This window comes from Solanum lycopersicum, chromosome 1, assembly GCF_036512215.1.
Source record: "Solanum lycopersicum chromosome 1, SLM_r2.1".
Taxonomy (NCBI): domain Eukaryota; kingdom Viridiplantae; phylum Streptophyta; class Magnoliopsida; order Solanales; family Solanaceae; genus Solanum; species Solanum lycopersicum.
In genome coordinates this window covers 36,437,768-36,453,395 of record NC_090800.1, presented here as the reverse complement: position 1 = coordinate 36,453,395, position 15,628 = coordinate 36,437,768, and the positions used below count along the sequence as shown (strand labels likewise).

The 15,628-nt window shown below is 49.1% G+C and overlaps 44 non-coding genes across 44 annotated transcripts; all 44 read left to right on the top strand.

Annotated features, from left to right (window-relative positions):
* The first annotated feature begins 128 nt into the window (after positions 1–128).
* On the top strand, positions 129–247 carry LOC138341278 (5S ribosomal RNA). The gene has a single exon (XR_011214077.1). It is a non-coding gene; the product is annotated as a 5S ribosomal RNA (ribosomal RNA).
* A 236-nt stretch (positions 248–483) lies between these two features.
* LOC138341277 (5S ribosomal RNA) lies at positions 484–602 on the top strand. The gene has a single exon (XR_011214076.1). It is a non-coding gene; the product is annotated as a 5S ribosomal RNA (ribosomal RNA).
* Positions 603–837: 235 nt separating this feature from the next.
* On the top strand, positions 838–956 carry LOC138341275 (5S ribosomal RNA). Its single transcript, XR_011214074.1, has one exon. It is a non-coding gene; the product is annotated as a 5S ribosomal RNA (ribosomal RNA).
* Positions 957–1,191: 235 nt separating this feature from the next.
* Positions 1,192–1,310, top strand: LOC138341274 (5S ribosomal RNA). The gene has a single exon (XR_011214073.1). It is a non-coding gene; the product is annotated as a 5S ribosomal RNA (ribosomal RNA).
* A 235-nt stretch (positions 1,311–1,545) lies between these two features.
* LOC138341273 (5S ribosomal RNA) lies at positions 1,546–1,664 on the top strand. The gene has a single exon (XR_011214072.1). It is a non-coding gene; the product is annotated as a 5S ribosomal RNA (ribosomal RNA).
* Positions 1,665–1,899: 235 nt separating this feature from the next.
* LOC138341272 (5S ribosomal RNA) lies at positions 1,900–2,018 on the top strand. The gene has a single exon (XR_011214071.1). It is a non-coding gene; the product is annotated as a 5S ribosomal RNA (ribosomal RNA).
* A 236-nt stretch (positions 2,019–2,254) lies between these two features.
* LOC138341271 (5S ribosomal RNA) lies at positions 2,255–2,373 on the top strand. Its single transcript, XR_011214070.1, has one exon. It is a non-coding gene; the product is annotated as a 5S ribosomal RNA (ribosomal RNA).
* A 235-nt stretch (positions 2,374–2,608) lies between these two features.
* LOC138341270 (5S ribosomal RNA) lies at positions 2,609–2,727 on the top strand. The gene has a single exon (XR_011214069.1). It is a non-coding gene; the product is annotated as a 5S ribosomal RNA (ribosomal RNA).
* Positions 2,728–2,962: 235 nt separating this feature from the next.
* On the top strand, positions 2,963–3,081 carry LOC138341269 (5S ribosomal RNA). The gene has a single exon (XR_011214068.1). It is a non-coding gene; the product is annotated as a 5S ribosomal RNA (ribosomal RNA).
* Positions 3,082–3,317: 236 nt separating this feature from the next.
* Positions 3,318–3,436, top strand: LOC138341268 (5S ribosomal RNA). Its single transcript, XR_011214067.1, has one exon. It is a non-coding gene; the product is annotated as a 5S ribosomal RNA (ribosomal RNA).
* A 236-nt stretch (positions 3,437–3,672) lies between these two features.
* On the top strand, positions 3,673–3,791 carry LOC138341267 (5S ribosomal RNA). Its single transcript, XR_011214066.1, has one exon. It is a non-coding gene; the product is annotated as a 5S ribosomal RNA (ribosomal RNA).
* Positions 3,792–4,027: 236 nt separating this feature from the next.
* On the top strand, positions 4,028–4,146 carry LOC138341266 (5S ribosomal RNA). Its single transcript, XR_011214065.1, has one exon. It is a non-coding gene; the product is annotated as a 5S ribosomal RNA (ribosomal RNA).
* Positions 4,147–4,382: 236 nt separating this feature from the next.
* Positions 4,383–4,501, top strand: LOC138341264 (5S ribosomal RNA). The gene has a single exon (XR_011214063.1). It is a non-coding gene; the product is annotated as a 5S ribosomal RNA (ribosomal RNA).
* Positions 4,502–4,737: 236 nt separating this feature from the next.
* Positions 4,738–4,856, top strand: LOC138341263 (5S ribosomal RNA). Its single transcript, XR_011214062.1, has one exon. It is a non-coding gene; the product is annotated as a 5S ribosomal RNA (ribosomal RNA).
* A 236-nt stretch (positions 4,857–5,092) lies between these two features.
* On the top strand, positions 5,093–5,211 carry LOC138341262 (5S ribosomal RNA). Its single transcript, XR_011214061.1, has one exon. It is a non-coding gene; the product is annotated as a 5S ribosomal RNA (ribosomal RNA).
* A 236-nt stretch (positions 5,212–5,447) lies between these two features.
* Positions 5,448–5,566, top strand: LOC138341261 (5S ribosomal RNA). The gene has a single exon (XR_011214060.1). It is a non-coding gene; the product is annotated as a 5S ribosomal RNA (ribosomal RNA).
* Positions 5,567–5,802: 236 nt separating this feature from the next.
* On the top strand, positions 5,803–5,921 carry LOC138341260 (5S ribosomal RNA). The gene has a single exon (XR_011214059.1). It is a non-coding gene; the product is annotated as a 5S ribosomal RNA (ribosomal RNA).
* Positions 5,922–6,157: 236 nt separating this feature from the next.
* LOC138341259 (5S ribosomal RNA) lies at positions 6,158–6,276 on the top strand. Its single transcript, XR_011214058.1, has one exon. It is a non-coding gene; the product is annotated as a 5S ribosomal RNA (ribosomal RNA).
* A 236-nt stretch (positions 6,277–6,512) lies between these two features.
* On the top strand, positions 6,513–6,631 carry LOC138341258 (5S ribosomal RNA). Its single transcript, XR_011214057.1, has one exon. It is a non-coding gene; the product is annotated as a 5S ribosomal RNA (ribosomal RNA).
* A 236-nt stretch (positions 6,632–6,867) lies between these two features.
* Positions 6,868–6,986, top strand: LOC138341257 (5S ribosomal RNA). The gene has a single exon (XR_011214056.1). It is a non-coding gene; the product is annotated as a 5S ribosomal RNA (ribosomal RNA).
* Positions 6,987–7,222: 236 nt separating this feature from the next.
* On the top strand, positions 7,223–7,341 carry LOC138341256 (5S ribosomal RNA). Its single transcript, XR_011214055.1, has one exon. It is a non-coding gene; the product is annotated as a 5S ribosomal RNA (ribosomal RNA).
* A 236-nt stretch (positions 7,342–7,577) lies between these two features.
* LOC138341255 (5S ribosomal RNA) lies at positions 7,578–7,696 on the top strand. Its single transcript, XR_011214054.1, has one exon. It is a non-coding gene; the product is annotated as a 5S ribosomal RNA (ribosomal RNA).
* A 236-nt stretch (positions 7,697–7,932) lies between these two features.
* On the top strand, positions 7,933–8,051 carry LOC138341253 (5S ribosomal RNA). Its single transcript, XR_011214052.1, has one exon. It is a non-coding gene; the product is annotated as a 5S ribosomal RNA (ribosomal RNA).
* A 236-nt stretch (positions 8,052–8,287) lies between these two features.
* Positions 8,288–8,406, top strand: LOC138341252 (5S ribosomal RNA). The gene has a single exon (XR_011214051.1). It is a non-coding gene; the product is annotated as a 5S ribosomal RNA (ribosomal RNA).
* Positions 8,407–8,642: 236 nt separating this feature from the next.
* On the top strand, positions 8,643–8,761 carry LOC138341251 (5S ribosomal RNA). The gene has a single exon (XR_011214050.1). It is a non-coding gene; the product is annotated as a 5S ribosomal RNA (ribosomal RNA).
* Positions 8,762–8,997: 236 nt separating this feature from the next.
* Positions 8,998–9,116, top strand: LOC138341250 (5S ribosomal RNA). The gene has a single exon (XR_011214049.1). It is a non-coding gene; the product is annotated as a 5S ribosomal RNA (ribosomal RNA).
* Positions 9,117–9,352: 236 nt separating this feature from the next.
* LOC138341249 (5S ribosomal RNA) lies at positions 9,353–9,471 on the top strand. The gene has a single exon (XR_011214048.1). It is a non-coding gene; the product is annotated as a 5S ribosomal RNA (ribosomal RNA).
* A 236-nt stretch (positions 9,472–9,707) lies between these two features.
* LOC138341248 (5S ribosomal RNA) lies at positions 9,708–9,826 on the top strand. Its single transcript, XR_011214047.1, has one exon. It is a non-coding gene; the product is annotated as a 5S ribosomal RNA (ribosomal RNA).
* A 236-nt stretch (positions 9,827–10,062) lies between these two features.
* Positions 10,063–10,181, top strand: LOC138341247 (5S ribosomal RNA). Its single transcript, XR_011214046.1, has one exon. It is a non-coding gene; the product is annotated as a 5S ribosomal RNA (ribosomal RNA).
* Positions 10,182–10,417: 236 nt separating this feature from the next.
* On the top strand, positions 10,418–10,536 carry LOC138341246 (5S ribosomal RNA). Its single transcript, XR_011214045.1, has one exon. It is a non-coding gene; the product is annotated as a 5S ribosomal RNA (ribosomal RNA).
* A 236-nt stretch (positions 10,537–10,772) lies between these two features.
* LOC138341245 (5S ribosomal RNA) lies at positions 10,773–10,891 on the top strand. Its single transcript, XR_011214044.1, has one exon. It is a non-coding gene; the product is annotated as a 5S ribosomal RNA (ribosomal RNA).
* Positions 10,892–11,127: 236 nt separating this feature from the next.
* LOC138341244 (5S ribosomal RNA) lies at positions 11,128–11,246 on the top strand. The gene has a single exon (XR_011214043.1). It is a non-coding gene; the product is annotated as a 5S ribosomal RNA (ribosomal RNA).
* Positions 11,247–11,482: 236 nt separating this feature from the next.
* LOC138341242 (5S ribosomal RNA) lies at positions 11,483–11,601 on the top strand. Its single transcript, XR_011214041.1, has one exon. It is a non-coding gene; the product is annotated as a 5S ribosomal RNA (ribosomal RNA).
* A 236-nt stretch (positions 11,602–11,837) lies between these two features.
* On the top strand, positions 11,838–11,956 carry LOC138341241 (5S ribosomal RNA). Its single transcript, XR_011214040.1, has one exon. It is a non-coding gene; the product is annotated as a 5S ribosomal RNA (ribosomal RNA).
* A 236-nt stretch (positions 11,957–12,192) lies between these two features.
* LOC138341240 (5S ribosomal RNA) lies at positions 12,193–12,311 on the top strand. Its single transcript, XR_011214039.1, has one exon. It is a non-coding gene; the product is annotated as a 5S ribosomal RNA (ribosomal RNA).
* Positions 12,312–12,547: 236 nt separating this feature from the next.
* On the top strand, positions 12,548–12,666 carry LOC138341239 (5S ribosomal RNA). The gene has a single exon (XR_011214038.1). It is a non-coding gene; the product is annotated as a 5S ribosomal RNA (ribosomal RNA).
* A 236-nt stretch (positions 12,667–12,902) lies between these two features.
* Positions 12,903–13,021, top strand: LOC138341238 (5S ribosomal RNA). The gene has a single exon (XR_011214037.1). It is a non-coding gene; the product is annotated as a 5S ribosomal RNA (ribosomal RNA).
* Positions 13,022–13,257: 236 nt separating this feature from the next.
* LOC138341237 (5S ribosomal RNA) lies at positions 13,258–13,376 on the top strand. The gene has a single exon (XR_011214036.1). It is a non-coding gene; the product is annotated as a 5S ribosomal RNA (ribosomal RNA).
* A 236-nt stretch (positions 13,377–13,612) lies between these two features.
* LOC138341236 (5S ribosomal RNA) lies at positions 13,613–13,731 on the top strand. The gene has a single exon (XR_011214035.1). It is a non-coding gene; the product is annotated as a 5S ribosomal RNA (ribosomal RNA).
* A 236-nt stretch (positions 13,732–13,967) lies between these two features.
* Positions 13,968–14,086, top strand: LOC138341235 (5S ribosomal RNA). Its single transcript, XR_011214034.1, has one exon. It is a non-coding gene; the product is annotated as a 5S ribosomal RNA (ribosomal RNA).
* A 236-nt stretch (positions 14,087–14,322) lies between these two features.
* Positions 14,323–14,441, top strand: LOC138341234 (5S ribosomal RNA). The gene has a single exon (XR_011214033.1). It is a non-coding gene; the product is annotated as a 5S ribosomal RNA (ribosomal RNA).
* Positions 14,442–14,677: 236 nt separating this feature from the next.
* On the top strand, positions 14,678–14,796 carry LOC138341233 (5S ribosomal RNA). Its single transcript, XR_011214032.1, has one exon. It is a non-coding gene; the product is annotated as a 5S ribosomal RNA (ribosomal RNA).
* A 236-nt stretch (positions 14,797–15,032) lies between these two features.
* LOC138341231 (5S ribosomal RNA) lies at positions 15,033–15,151 on the top strand. The gene has a single exon (XR_011214030.1). It is a non-coding gene; the product is annotated as a 5S ribosomal RNA (ribosomal RNA).
* A 236-nt stretch (positions 15,152–15,387) lies between these two features.
* LOC138341230 (5S ribosomal RNA) lies at positions 15,388–15,506 on the top strand. The gene has a single exon (XR_011214029.1). It is a non-coding gene; the product is annotated as a 5S ribosomal RNA (ribosomal RNA).
* Positions 15,507–15,628: the final 122 nt, after the last annotated feature.

Sequence of the window (15,628 nt, the reverse complement as noted above, 5' to 3'; positions counted from 1 at the left end):
GGTGGCGTCGGGGATGGGCGTGACGGGCGTCGTCGTGCGTCGGTGCGTGGAGGGTTTTAAAGCGGGGGGCGGGCTAGGGCGTTGGGAGGAAGGTTGTGTTTAATAGATTTTAGAGTGCAATGAATGACGGATGCGATCATACCAGCACTAACGCACCGGATCCCATCAGAACTCCGAAGTTAAGCGTGCTTGGGCGAGAGTAGTACTAGGATGGGTGACCCCCTGGGAAGTCCTCGTGTTGCATCCCTCCTTTTTGTTGAAATTTGATCTCGTAATTGAAAAAAAAAAATATACTCATTTATTTTTTTTTTTGCGGAAAATACGTTCGGATTGAGGCGTCATTAGGATATGGGATGGTGGCGTCGGGGATGGGCGTGACGGGCGTCGTCGTGCGTCGGTGCGTGGAGGGTTTTAAAGCGGGGGGCGGGCTAGGGCGTTGGGAGGAAGGTTGTGTTTAATAGATTTTAGAGTGCAATGAATGACGGATGCGATCATACCAGCACTAACGCACCGGATCCCATCAGAACTCCGAAGTTAAGCGTGCTTGGGCGAGAGTAGTACTAGGATGGGTGACCCCCTGGGAAGTCCTCGTGTTGCATCCCTCCTTTTTGTTGAAATTTGATCTCGTAATTGAAAAAAAAAATATACTCATTTATTTTTTTTTTTGCGGAAAATACGTTCGGATTGAGGCGTCATTAGGATATGGGATGGTGGCGTCGGGGATGGGCGTGACGGGCGTCGTCGTGCGTCGGTGCGTGGAGGGTTTTAAAGCGGGGGGCGGGCTAGGGCGTTGGGAGGAAGGTTGTGTTTAATAGATTTTAGAGTGCAATGAATGACGGATGCGATCATACCAGCACTAACGCACCGGATCCCATCAGAACTCCGAAGTTAAGCGTGCTTGGGCGAGAGTAGTACTAGGATGGGTGACCCCCTGGGAAGTCCTCGTGTTGCATCCCTCCTTTTTGTTGAAATTTGATCTCGTAATTGAAAAAAAAAATATACTCATTTATTTTTTTTTTTGCGGAAAATACGTTCGGATTGAGGCGTCATTAGGATATGGGATGGTGGCGTCGGGGATGGGCGTGACGGGCGTCGTCGTGCGTCGGTGCGTGGAGGGTTTTAAAGCGGGGGGCGGGCTAGGGCGTTGGGAGGAAGGTTGTGTTTAATAGATTTTAGAGTGCAATGAATGACGGATGCGATCATACCAGCACTAACGCACCGGATCCCATCAGAACTCCGAAGTTAAGCGTGCTTGGGCGAGAGTAGTACTAGGATGGGTGACCCCCTGGGAAGTCCTCGTGTTGCATCCCTCCTTTTTGTTGAAATTTGATCTCGTAATTGAAAAAAAAAATATACTCATTTATTTTTTTTTTTGCGGAAAATACGTTCGGATTGAGGCGTCATTAGGATATGGGATGGTGGCGTCGGGGATGGGCGTGACGGGCGTCGTCGTGCGTCGGTGCGTGGAGGGTTTTAAAGCGGGGGGCGGGCTAGGGCGTTGGGAGGAAGGTTGTGTTTAATAGATTTTAGAGTGCAATGAATGACGGATGCGATCATACCAGCACTAACGCACCGGATCCCATCAGAACTCCGAAGTTAAGCGTGCTTGGGCGAGAGTAGTACTAGGATGGGTGACCCCCTGGGAAGTCCTCGTGTTGCATCCCTCCTTTTTGTTGAAATTTGATCTCGTAATTGAAAAAAAAAATATACTCATTTATTTTTTTTTTTGCGGAAAATACGTTCGGATTGAGGCGTCATTAGGATATGGGATGGTGGCGTCGGGGATGGGCGTGACGGGCGTCGTCGTGCGTCGGTGCGTGGAGGGTTTTAAAGCGGGGGGCGGGCTAGGGCGTTGGGAGGAAGGTTGTGTTTAATAGATTTTAGAGTGCAATGAATGACGGATGCGATCATACCAGCACTAACGCACCGGATCCCATCAGAACTCCGAAGTTAAGCGTGCTTGGGCGAGAGTAGTACTAGGATGGGTGACCCCCTGGGAAGTCCTCGTGTTGCATCCCTCCTTTTTGTTGAAATTTGATCTCGTAATTGAAAAAAAAAAATATACTCATTTATTTTTTTTTTTGCGGAAAATACGTTCGGATTGAGGCGTCATTAGGATATGGGATGGTGGCGTCGGGGATGGGCGTGACGGGCGTCGTCGTGCGTCGGTGCGTGGAGGGTTTTAAAGCGGGGGGCGGGCTAGGGCGTTGGGAGGAAGGTTGTGTTTAATAGATTTTAGAGTGCAATGAATGACGGATGCGATCATACCAGCACTAACGCACCGGATCCCATCAGAACTCCGAAGTTAAGCGTGCTTGGGCGAGAGTAGTACTAGGATGGGTGACCCCCTGGGAAGTCCTCGTGTTGCATCCCTCCTTTTTGTTGAAATTTGATCTCGTAATTGAAAAAAAAAATATACTCATTTATTTTTTTTTTTGCGGAAAATACGTTCGGATTGAGGCGTCATTAGGATATGGGATGGTGGCGTCGGGGATGGGCGTGACGGGCGTCGTCGTGCGTCGGTGCGTGGAGGGTTTTAAAGCGGGGGGCGGGCTAGGGCGTTGGGAGGAAGGTTGTGTTTAATAGATTTTAGAGTGCAATGAATGACGGATGCGATCATACCAGCACTAACGCACCGGATCCCATCAGAACTCCGAAGTTAAGCGTGCTTGGGCGAGAGTAGTACTAGGATGGGTGACCCCCTGGGAAGTCCTCGTGTTGCATCCCTCCTTTTTGTTGAAATTTGATCTCGTAATTGAAAAAAAAAATATACTCATTTATTTTTTTTTTTGCGGAAAATACGTTCGGATTGAGGCGTCATTAGGATATGGGATGGTGGCGTCGGGGATGGGCGTGACGGGCGTCGTCGTGCGTCGGTGCGTGGAGGGTTTTAAAGCGGAGGGCGGGCTAGGGCGTTGGGAGGAAGGTTGTGTTTAATAGATTTTAGAGTGCAATGAATGACGGATGCGATCATACCAGCACTAACGCACCGGATCCCATCAGAACTCCGAAGTTAAGCGTGCTTGGGCGAGAGTAGTACTAGGATGGGTGACCCCCTGGGAAGTCCTCGTGTTGCATCCCTCCTTTTTGTTGAAATTTGATCTCGTAATTGAAAAAAAAAAATATACTCATTTATTTTTTTTTTTGCGGAAAATACGTTCGGATTGAGGCGTCATTAGGATATGGGATGGTGGCGTCGGGGATGGGCGTGACGGGCGTCGTCGTGCGTCGGTGCGTGGAGGGTTTTAAAGCGGGGGGCGGGCTAGGGCGTTGGGAGGAAGGTTGTGTTTAATAGATTTTAGAGTGCAATGAATGACGGATGCGATCATACCAGCACTAACGCACCGGATCCCATCAGAACTCCGAAGTTAAGCGTGCTTGGGCGAGAGTAGTACTAGGATGGGTGACCCCCTGGGAAGTCCTCGTGTTGCATCCCTCCTTTTTGTTGAAATTTGATCTCGTAATTGAAAAAAAAAAATATACTCATTTATTTTTTTTTTTGCGGAAAATACGTTCGGATTGAGGCGTCATTAGGATATGGGATGGTGGCGTCGGGGATGGGCGTGACGGGCGTCGTCGTGCGTCGGTGCGTGGAGGGTTTTAAAGCGGGGGGCGGGCTAGGGCGTTGGGAGGAAGGTTGTGTTTAATAGATTTTAGAGTGCAATGAATGACGGATGCGATCATACCAGCACTAACGCACCGGATCCCATCAGAACTCCGAAGTTAAGCGTGCTTGGGCGAGAGTAGTACTAGGATGGGTGACCCCCTGGGAAGTCCTCGTGTTGCATCCCTCCTTTTTGTTGAAATTTGATCTCGTAATTGAAAAAAAAAAATATACTCATTTATTTTTTTTTTTGCGGAAAATACGTTCGGATTGAGGCGTCATTAGGATATGGGATGGTGGCGTCGGGGATGGGCGTGACGGGCGTCGTCGTGCGTCGGTGCGTGGAGGGTTTTAAAGCGGGGGGCGGGCTAGGGCGTTGGGAGGAAGGTTGTGTTTAATAGATTTTAGAGTGCAATGAATGACGGATGCGATCATACCAGCACTAACGCACCGGATCCCATCAGAACTCCGAAGTTAAGCGTGCTTGGGCGAGAGTAGTACTAGGATGGGTGACCCCCTGGGAAGTCCTCGTGTTGCATCCCTCCTTTTTGTTGAAATTTGATCTCGTAATTGAAAAAAAAAAATATACTCATTTATTTTTTTTTTTGCGGAAAATACGTTCGGATTGAGGCGTCATTAGGATATGGGATGGTGGCGTCGGGGATGGGCGTGACGGGCGTCGTCGTGCGTCGGTGCGTGGAGGGTTTTAAAGCGGGGGGCGGGCTAGGGCGTTGGGAGGAAGGTTGTGTTTAATAGATTTTAGAGTGCAATGAATGACGGATGCGATCATACCAGCACTAACGCACCGGATCCCATCAGAACTCCGAAGTTAAGCGTGCTTGGGCGAGAGTAGTACTAGGATGGGTGACCCCCTGGGAAGTCCTCGTGTTGCATCCCTCCTTTTTGTTGAAATTTGATCTCGTAATTGAAAAAAAAAAATATACTCATTTATTTTTTTTTTTGCGGAAAATACGTTCGGATTGAGGCGTCATTAGGATATGGGATGGTGGCGTCGGGGATGGGCGTGACGGGCGTCGTCGTGCGTCGGTGCGTGGAGGGTTTTAAAGCGGGGGGCGGGCTAGGGCGTTGGGAGGAAGGTTGTGTTTAATAGATTTTAGAGTGCAATGAATGACGGATGCGATCATACCAGCACTAACGCACCGGATCCCATCAGAACTCCGAAGTTAAGCGTGCTTGGGCGAGAGTAGTACTAGGATGGGTGACCCCCTGGGAAGTCCTCGTGTTGCATCCCTCCTTTTTGTTGAAATTTGATCTCGTAATTGAAAAAAAAAAATATACTCATTTATTTTTTTTTTTGCGGAAAATACGTTCGGATTGAGGCGTCATTAGGATATGGGATGGTGGCGTCGGGGATGGGCGTGACGGGCGTCGTCGTGCGTCGGTGCGTGGAGGGTTTTAAAGCGGGGGGCGGGCTAGGGCGTTGGGAGGAAGGTTGTGTTTAATAGATTTTAGAGTGCAATGAATGACGGATGCGATCATACCAGCACTAACGCACCGGATCCCATCAGAACTCCGAAGTTAAGCGTGCTTGGGCGAGAGTAGTACTAGGATGGGTGACCCCCTGGGAAGTCCTCGTGTTGCATCCCTCCTTTTTGTTGAAATTTGATCTCGTAATTGAAAAAAAAAAATATACTCATTTATTTTTTTTTTTGCGGAAAATACGTTCGGATTGAGGCGTCATTAGGATATGGGATGGTGGCGTCGGGGATGGGCGTGACGGGCGTCGTCGTGCGTCGGTGCGTGGAGGGTTTTAAAGCGGGGGGCGGGCTAGGGCGTTGGGAGGAAGGTTGTGTTTAATAGATTTTAGAGTGCAATGAATGACGGATGCGATCATACCAGCACTAACGCACCGGATCCCATCAGAACTCCGAAGTTAAGCGTGCTTGGGCGAGAGTAGTACTAGGATGGGTGACCCCCTGGGAAGTCCTCGTGTTGCATCCCTCCTTTTTGTTGAAATTTGATCTCGTAATTGAAAAAAAAAAATATACTCATTTATTTTTTTTTTTGCGGAAAATACGTTCGGATTGAGGCGTCATTAGGATATGGGATGGTGGCGTCGGGGATGGGCGTGACGGGCGTCGTCGTGCGTCGGTGCGTGGAGGGTTTTAAAGCGGGGGGCGGGCTAGGGCGTTGGGAGGAAGGTTGTGTTTAATAGATTTTAGAGTGCAATGAATGACGGATGCGATCATACCAGCACTAACGCACCGGATCCCATCAGAACTCCGAAGTTAAGCGTGCTTGGGCGAGAGTAGTACTAGGATGGGTGACCCCCTGGGAAGTCCTCGTGTTGCATCCCTCCTTTTTGTTGAAATTTGATCTCGTAATTGAAAAAAAAAAATATACTCATTTATTTTTTTTTTTGCGGAAAATACGTTCGGATTGAGGCGTCATTAGGATATGGGATGGTGGCGTCGGGGATGGGCGTGACGGGCGTCGTCGTGCGTCGGTGCGTGGAGGGTTTTAAAGCGGGGGGCGGGCTAGGGCGTTGGGAGGAAGGTTGTGTTTAATAGATTTTAGAGTGCAATGAATGACGGATGCGATCATACCAGCACTAACGCACCGGATCCCATCAGAACTCCGAAGTTAAGCGTGCTTGGGCGAGAGTAGTACTAGGATGGGTGACCCCCTGGGAAGTCCTCGTGTTGCATCCCTCCTTTTTGTTGAAATTTGATCTCGTAATTGAAAAAAAAAAATATACTCATTTATTTTTTTTTTTGCGGAAAATACGTTCGGATTGAGGCGTCATTAGGATATGGGATGGTGGCGTCGGGGATGGGCGTGACGGGCGTCGTCGTGCGTCGGTGCGTGGAGGGTTTTAAAGCGGGGGGCGGGCTAGGGCGTTGGGAGGAAGGTTGTGTTTAATAGATTTTAGAGTGCAATGAATGACGGATGCGATCATACCAGCACTAACGCACCGGATCCCATCAGAACTCCGAAGTTAAGCGTGCTTGGGCGAGAGTAGTACTAGGATGGGTGACCCCCTGGGAAGTCCTCGTGTTGCATCCCTCCTTTTTGTTGAAATTTGATCTCGTAATTGAAAAAAAAAAATATACTCATTTATTTTTTTTTTTGCGGAAAATACGTTCGGATTGAGGCGTCATTAGGATATGGGATGGTGGCGTCGGGGATGGGCGTGACGGGCGTCGTCGTGCGTCGGTGCGTGGAGGGTTTTAAAGCGGGGGGCGGGCTAGGGCGTTGGGAGGAAGGTTGTGTTTAATAGATTTTAGAGTGCAATGAATGACGGATGCGATCATACCAGCACTAACGCACCGGATCCCATCAGAACTCCGAAGTTAAGCGTGCTTGGGCGAGAGTAGTACTAGGATGGGTGACCCCCTGGGAAGTCCTCGTGTTGCATCCCTCCTTTTTGTTGAAATTTGATCTCGTAATTGAAAAAAAAAAATATACTCATTTATTTTTTTTTTTGCGGAAAATACGTTCGGATTGAGGCGTCATTAGGATATGGGATGGTGGCGTCGGGGATGGGCGTGACGGGCGTCGTCGTGCGTCGGTGCGTGGAGGGTTTTAAAGCGGGGGGCGGGCTAGGGCGTTGGGAGGAAGGTTGTGTTTAATAGATTTTAGAGTGCAATGAATGACGGATGCGATCATACCAGCACTAACGCACCGGATCCCATCAGAACTCCGAAGTTAAGCGTGCTTGGGCGAGAGTAGTACTAGGATGGGTGACCCCCTGGGAAGTCCTCGTGTTGCATCCCTCCTTTTTGTTGAAATTTGATCTCGTAATTGAAAAAAAAAAATATACTCATTTATTTTTTTTTTTGCGGAAAATACGTTCGGATTGAGGCGTCATTAGGATATGGGATGGTGGCGTCGGGGATGGGCGTGACGGGCGTCGTCGTGCGTCGGTGCGTGGAGGGTTTTAAAGCGGGGGGCGGGCTAGGGCGTTGGGAGGAAGGTTGTGTTTAATAGATTTTAGAGTGCAATGAATGACGGATGCGATCATACCAGCACTAACGCACCGGATCCCATCAGAACTCCGAAGTTAAGCGTGCTTGGGCGAGAGTAGTACTAGGATGGGTGACCCCCTGGGAAGTCCTCGTGTTGCATCCCTCCTTTTTGTTGAAATTTGATCTCGTAATTGAAAAAAAAAAATATACTCATTTATTTTTTTTTTTGCGGAAAATACGTTCGGATTGAGGCGTCATTAGGATATGGGATGGTGGCGTCGGGGATGGGCGTGACGGGCGTCGTCGTGCGTCGGTGCGTGGAGGGTTTTAAAGCGGGGGGCGGGCTAGGGCGTTGGGAGGAAGGTTGTGTTTAATAGATTTTAGAGTGCAATGAATGACGGATGCGATCATACCAGCACTAACGCACCGGATCCCATCAGAACTCCGAAGTTAAGCGTGCTTGGGCGAGAGTAGTACTAGGATGGGTGACCCCCTGGGAAGTCCTCGTGTTGCATCCCTCCTTTTTGTTGAAATTTGATCTCGTAATTGAAAAAAAAAAATATACTCATTTATTTTTTTTTTTGCGGAAAATACGTTCGGATTGAGGCGTCATTAGGATATGGGATGGTGGCGTCGGGGATGGGCGTGACGGGCGTCGTCGTGCGTCGGTGCGTGGAGGGTTTTAAAGCGGGGGGCGGGCTAGGGCGTTGGGAGGAAGGTTGTGTTTAATAGATTTTAGAGTGCAATGAATGACGGATGCGATCATACCAGCACTAACGCACCGGATCCCATCAGAACTCCGAAGTTAAGCGTGCTTGGGCGAGAGTAGTACTAGGATGGGTGACCCCCTGGGAAGTCCTCGTGTTGCATCCCTCCTTTTTGTTGAAATTTGATCTCGTAATTGAAAAAAAAAAATATACTCATTTATTTTTTTTTTTGCGGAAAATACGTTCGGATTGAGGCGTCATTAGGATATGGGATGGTGGCGTCGGGGATGGGCGTGACGGGCGTCGTCGTGCGTCGGTGCGTGGAGGGTTTTAAAGCGGGGGGCGGGCTAGGGCGTTGGGAGGAAGGTTGTGTTTAATAGATTTTAGAGTGCAATGAATGACGGATGCGATCATACCAGCACTAACGCACCGGATCCCATCAGAACTCCGAAGTTAAGCGTGCTTGGGCGAGAGTAGTACTAGGATGGGTGACCCCCTGGGAAGTCCTCGTGTTGCATCCCTCCTTTTTGTTGAAATTTGATCTCGTAATTGAAAAAAAAAAATATACTCATTTATTTTTTTTTTTGCGGAAAATACGTTCGGATTGAGGCGTCATTAGGATATGGGATGGTGGCGTCGGGGATGGGCGTGACGGGCGTCGTCGTGCGTCGGTGCGTGGAGGGTTTTAAAGCGGGGGGCGGGCTAGGGCGTTGGGAGGAAGGTTGTGTTTAATAGATTTTAGAGTGCAATGAATGACGGATGCGATCATACCAGCACTAACGCACCGGATCCCATCAGAACTCCGAAGTTAAGCGTGCTTGGGCGAGAGTAGTACTAGGATGGGTGACCCCCTGGGAAGTCCTCGTGTTGCATCCCTCCTTTTTGTTGAAATTTGATCTCGTAATTGAAAAAAAAAAATATACTCATTTATTTTTTTTTTTGCGGAAAATACGTTCGGATTGAGGCGTCATTAGGATATGGGATGGTGGCGTCGGGGATGGGCGTGACGGGCGTCGTCGTGCGTCGGTGCGTGGAGGGTTTTAAAGCGGGGGGCGGGCTAGGGCGTTGGGAGGAAGGTTGTGTTTAATAGATTTTAGAGTGCAATGAATGACGGATGCGATCATACCAGCACTAACGCACCGGATCCCATCAGAACTCCGAAGTTAAGCGTGCTTGGGCGAGAGTAGTACTAGGATGGGTGACCCCCTGGGAAGTCCTCGTGTTGCATCCCTCCTTTTTGTTGAAATTTGATCTCGTAATTGAAAAAAAAAAATATACTCATTTATTTTTTTTTTTGCGGAAAATACGTTCGGATTGAGGCGTCATTAGGATATGGGATGGTGGCGTCGGGGATGGGCGTGACGGGCGTCGTCGTGCGTCGGTGCGTGGAGGGTTTTAAAGCGGGGGGCGGGCTAGGGCGTTGGGAGGAAGGTTGTGTTTAATAGATTTTAGAGTGCAATGAATGACGGATGCGATCATACCAGCACTAACGCACCGGATCCCATCAGAACTCCGAAGTTAAGCGTGCTTGGGCGAGAGTAGTACTAGGATGGGTGACCCCCTGGGAAGTCCTCGTGTTGCATCCCTCCTTTTTGTTGAAATTTGATCTCGTAATTGAAAAAAAAAAATATACTCATTTATTTTTTTTTTTGCGGAAAATACGTTCGGATTGAGGCGTCATTAGGATATGGGATGGTGGCGTCGGGGATGGGCGTGACGGGCGTCGTCGTGCGTCGGTGCGTGGAGGGTTTTAAAGCGGGGGGCGGGCTAGGGCGTTGGGAGGAAGGTTGTGTTTAATAGATTTTAGAGTGCAATGAATGACGGATGCGATCATACCAGCACTAACGCACCGGATCCCATCAGAACTCCGAAGTTAAGCGTGCTTGGGCGAGAGTAGTACTAGGATGGGTGACCCCCTGGGAAGTCCTCGTGTTGCATCCCTCCTTTTTGTTGAAATTTGATCTCGTAATTGAAAAAAAAAAATATACTCATTTATTTTTTTTTTTGCGGAAAATACGTTCGGATTGAGGCGTCATTAGGATATGGGATGGTGGCGTCGGGGATGGGCGTGACGGGCGTCGTCGTGCGTCGGTGCGTGGAGGGTTTTAAAGCGGGGGGCGGGCTAGGGCGTTGGGAGGAAGGTTGTGTTTAATAGATTTTAGAGTGCAATGAATGACGGATGCGATCATACCAGCACTAACGCACCGGATCCCATCAGAACTCCGAAGTTAAGCGTGCTTGGGCGAGAGTAGTACTAGGATGGGTGACCCCCTGGGAAGTCCTCGTGTTGCATCCCTCCTTTTTGTTGAAATTTGATCTCGTAATTGAAAAAAAAAAATATACTCATTTATTTTTTTTTTTGCGGAAAATACGTTCGGATTGAGGCGTCATTAGGATATGGGATGGTGGCGTCGGGGATGGGCGTGACGGGCGTCGTCGTGCGTCGGTGCGTGGAGGGTTTTAAAGCGGGGGGCGGGCTAGGGCGTTGGGAGGAAGGTTGTGTTTAATAGATTTTAGAGTGCAATGAATGACGGATGCGATCATACCAGCACTAACGCACCGGATCCCATCAGAACTCCGAAGTTAAGCGTGCTTGGGCGAGAGTAGTACTAGGATGGGTGACCCCCTGGGAAGTCCTCGTGTTGCATCCCTCCTTTTTGTTGAAATTTGATCTCGTAATTGAAAAAAAAAAATATACTCATTTATTTTTTTTTTTGCGGAAAATACGTTCGGATTGAGGCGTCATTAGGATATGGGATGGTGGCGTCGGGGATGGGCGTGACGGGCGTCGTCGTGCGTCGGTGCGTGGAGGGTTTTAAAGCGGGGGGCGGGCTAGGGCGTTGGGAGGAAGGTTGTGTTTAATAGATTTTAGAGTGCAATGAATGACGGATGCGATCATACCAGCACTAACGCACCGGATCCCATCAGAACTCCGAAGTTAAGCGTGCTTGGGCGAGAGTAGTACTAGGATGGGTGACCCCCTGGGAAGTCCTCGTGTTGCATCCCTCCTTTTTGTTGAAATTTGATCTCGTAATTGAAAAAAAAAAATATACTCATTTATTTTTTTTTTTGCGGAAAATACGTTCGGATTGAGGCGTCATTAGGATATGGGATGGTGGCGTCGGGGATGGGCGTGACGGGCGTCGTCGTGCGTCGGTGCGTGGAGGGTTTTAAAGCGGGGGGCGGGCTAGGGCGTTGGGAGGAAGGTTGTGTTTAATAGATTTTAGAGTGCAATGAATGACGGATGCGATCATACCAGCACTAACGCACCGGATCCCATCAGAACTCCGAAGTTAAGCGTGCTTGGGCGAGAGTAGTACTAGGATGGGTGACCCCCTGGGAAGTCCTCGTGTTGCATCCCTCCTTTTTGTTGAAATTTGATCTCGTAATTGAAAAAAAAAAATATACTCATTTATTTTTTTTTTTGCGGAAAATACGTTCGGATTGAGGCGTCATTAGGATATGGGATGGTGGCGTCGGGGATGGGCGTGACGGGCGTCGTCGTGCGTCGGTGCGTGGAGGGTTTTAAAGCGGGGGGCGGGCTAGGGCGTTGGGAGGAAGGTTGTGTTTAATAGATTTTAGAGTGCAATGAATGACGGATGCGATCATACCAGCACTAACGCACCGGATCCCATCAGAACTCCGAAGTTAAGCGTGCTTGGGCGAGAGTAGTACTAGGATGGGTGACCCCCTGGGAAGTCCTCGTGTTGCATCCCTCCTTTTTGTTGAAATTTGATCTCGTAATTGAAAAAAAAAAATATACTCATTTATTTTTTTTTTTGCGGAAAATACGTTCGGATTGAGGCGTCATTAGGATATGGGATGGTGGCGTCGGGGATGGGCGTGACGGGCGTCGTCGTGCGTCGGTGCGTGGAGGGTTTTAAAGCGGGGGGCGGGCTAGGGCGTTGGGAGGAAGGTTGTGTTTAATAGATTTTAGAGTGCAATGAATGACGGATGCGATCATACCAGCACTAACGCACCGGATCCCATCAGAACTCCGAAGTTAAGCGTGCTTGGGCGAGAGTAGTACTAGGATGGGTGACCCCCTGGGAAGTCCTCGTGTTGCATCCCTCCTTTTTGTTGAAATTTGATCTCGTAATTGAAAAAAAAAAATATACTCATTTATTTTTTTTTTTGCGGAAAATACGTTCGGATTGAGGCGTCATTAGGATATGGGATGGTGGCGTCGGGGATGGGCGTGACGGGCGTCGTCGTGCGTCGGTGCGTGGAGGGTTTTAAAGCGGGGGGCGGGCTAGGGCGTTGGGAGGAAGGTTGTGTTTAATAGATTTTAGAGTGCAATGAATGACGGATGCGATCATACCAGCACTAACGCACCGGATCCCATCAGAACTCCGAAGTTAAGCGTGCTTGGGCGAGAGTAGTACTAGGATGGGTGACCCCCTGGGAAGTCCTCGTGTTGCATCCCTCCTTTTTGTTGAAATTTGATCTCGTAATTGAAAAAAAAAAATATACTCATTTATTTTTTTTTTTGCGGAAAATACGTTCGGATTGAGGCGTCATTAGGATATGGGATGGTGGCGTCGGGGATGGGCGTGACGGGCGTCGTCGTGCGTCGGTGCGTGGAGGGTTTTAAAGCGGGGGGCGGGCTAGGGCGTTGGGAGGAAGGTTGTGTTTAATAGATTTTAGAGTGCAATGAATGACGGATGCGATCATACCAGCACTAACGCACCGGATCCCATCAGAACTCCGAAGTTAAGCGTGCTTGGGCGAGAGTAGTACTAGGATGGGTGACCCCCTGGGAAGTCCTCGTGTTGCATCCCTCCTTTTTGTTGAAATTTGATCTCGTAATTGAAAAAAAAAAATATACTCATTTATTTTTTTTTTTGCGGAAAATACGTTCGGATTGAGGCGTCATTAGGATATGGGATGGTGGCGTCGGGGATGGGCGTGACGGGCGTCGTCGTGCGTCGGTGCGTGGAGGGTTTTAAAGCGGGGGGCGGGCTAGGGCGTTGGGAGGAAGGTTGTGTTTAATAGATTTTAGAGTGCAATGAATGACGGATGCGATCATACCAGCACTAACGCACCGGATCCCATCAGAACTCCGAAGTTAAGCGTGCTTGGGCGAGAGTAGTACTAGGATGGGTGACCCCCTGGGAAGTCCTCGTGTTGCATCCCTCCTTTTTGTTGAAATTTGATCTCGTAATTGAAAAAAAAAAATATACTCATTTATTTTTTTTTTTGCGGAAAATACGTTCGGATTGAGGCGTCATTAGGATATGGGATGGTGGCGTCGGGGATGGGCGTGACGGGCGTCGTCGTGCGTCGGTGCGTGGAGGGTTTTAAAGCGGGGGGCGGGCTAGGGCGTTGGGAGGAAGGTTGTGTTTAATAGATTTTAGAGTGCAATGAATGACGGATGCGATCATACCAGCACTAACGCACCGGATCCCATCAGAACTCCGAAGTTAAGCGTGCTTGGGCGAGAGTAGTACTAGGATGGGTGACCCCCTGGGAAGTCCTCGTGTTGCATCCCTCCTTTTTGTTGAAATTTGATCTCGTAATTGAAAAAAAAAAATATACTCATTTATTTTTTTTTTTGCGGAAAATACGTTCGGATTGAGGCGTCATTAGGATATGGGATGGTGGCGTCGGGGATGGGCGTGACGGGCGTCGTCGTGCGTCGGTGCGTGGAGGGTTTTAAAGCGGGGGGCGGGCTAGGGCGTTGGGAGGAAGGTTGTGTTTAATAGATTTTAGAGTGCAATGAATGACGGATGCGATCATACCAGCACTAACGCACCGGATCCCATCAGAACTCCGAAGTTAAGCGTGCTTGGGCGAGAGTAGTACTAGGATGGGTGACCCCCTGGGAAGTCCTCGTGTTGCATCCCTCCTTTTTGTTGAAATTTGATCTCGTAATTGAAAAAAAAAAATATACTCATTTATTTTTTTTTTTGCGGAAAATACGTTCGGATTGAGGCGTCATTAGGATATGGGATGGTGGCGTCGGGGATGGGCGTGACGGGCGTCGTCGTGCGTCGGTGCGTGGAGGGTTTTAAAGCGGGGGGCGGGCTAGGGCGTTGGGAGGAAGGTTGTGTTTAATAGATTTTAGAGTGCAATGAATGACGGATGCGATCATACCAGCACTAACGCACCGGATCCCATCAGAACTCCGAAGTTAAGCGTGCTTGGGCGAGAGTAGTACTAGGATGGGTGACCCCCTGGGAAGTCCTCGTGTTGCATCCCTCCTTTTTGTTGAAATTTGATCTCGTAATTGAAAAAAAAAAATATACTCATTTATTTTTTTTTTTGCGGAAAATACGTTCGGATTGAGGCGTCATTAGGATATGGGATGGTGGCGTCGGGGATGGGCGTGACGGGCGTCGTCGTGCGTCGGTGCGTGGAGGGTTTTAAAGCGGGGGGCGGGCTAGGGCGTTGGGAGGAAGGTTGTGTTTAATAGATTTTAGAGTGCAATGAATGACGGATGCGATCATACCAGCACTAACGCACCGGATCCCATCAGAACTCCGAAGTTAAGCGTGCTTGGGCGAGAGTAGTACTAGGATGGGTGACCCCCTGGGAAGTCCTCGTGTTGCATCCCTCCTTTTTGTTGAAATTTGATCTCGTAATTGAAAAAAAAAAATATACTCATTTATTTTTTTTTTTGCGGAAAATACGTTCGGATTGAGGCGTCATTAGGATATGGGATGGTGGCGTCGGGGATGGGCGTGACGGGCGTCGTCGTGCGTCGGTGCGTGGAGGGTTTTAAAGCGGGGGGCGGGCTAGGGCGTTGGGAGGAAGGTTGTGTTTAATAGATTTTAGAGTGCAATGAATGACGGATGCGATCATACCAGCACTAACGCACCGGATCCCATCAGAACTCCGAAGTTAAGCGTGCTTGGGCGAGAGTAGTACTAGGATGGGTGACCCCCTGGGAAGTCCTCGTGTTGCATCCCTCCTTTTTGTTGAAATTTGATCTCGTAATTGAAAAAAAAAAATATACTCATTTATTTTTTTTTTTGCGGAAAATACGTTCGGATTGAGGCGTCATTAGGATATGGGATGGTGGCGTCGGGGATGGGCGTGACGGGCGTCGTCGTGCGTCGGTGCGTGGAGGGTTTTAAAGCGGGGGGCGGGCTAGGGCGTTGGGAGGAAGGTTGTGTTTAATAGATTTTAGAGTGCAATGAATGACGGATGCGATCATACCAGCACTAACGCACCGGATCCCATCAGAACTCCGAAGTTAAGCGTGCTTGGGCGAGAGTAGTACTAGGATGGGTGACCCCCTGGGAAGTCCTCGTGTTGCATCCCTCCTTTTTGTTGAAATTTGATCTCGTAATTGAAAAAAAAAAATATACTCATTTATTTTTTTTTTTGCGGAAAATACGTTCGGATTGAGGCGTCATTAGGATATGGGATGGTGGCGTCGGGGA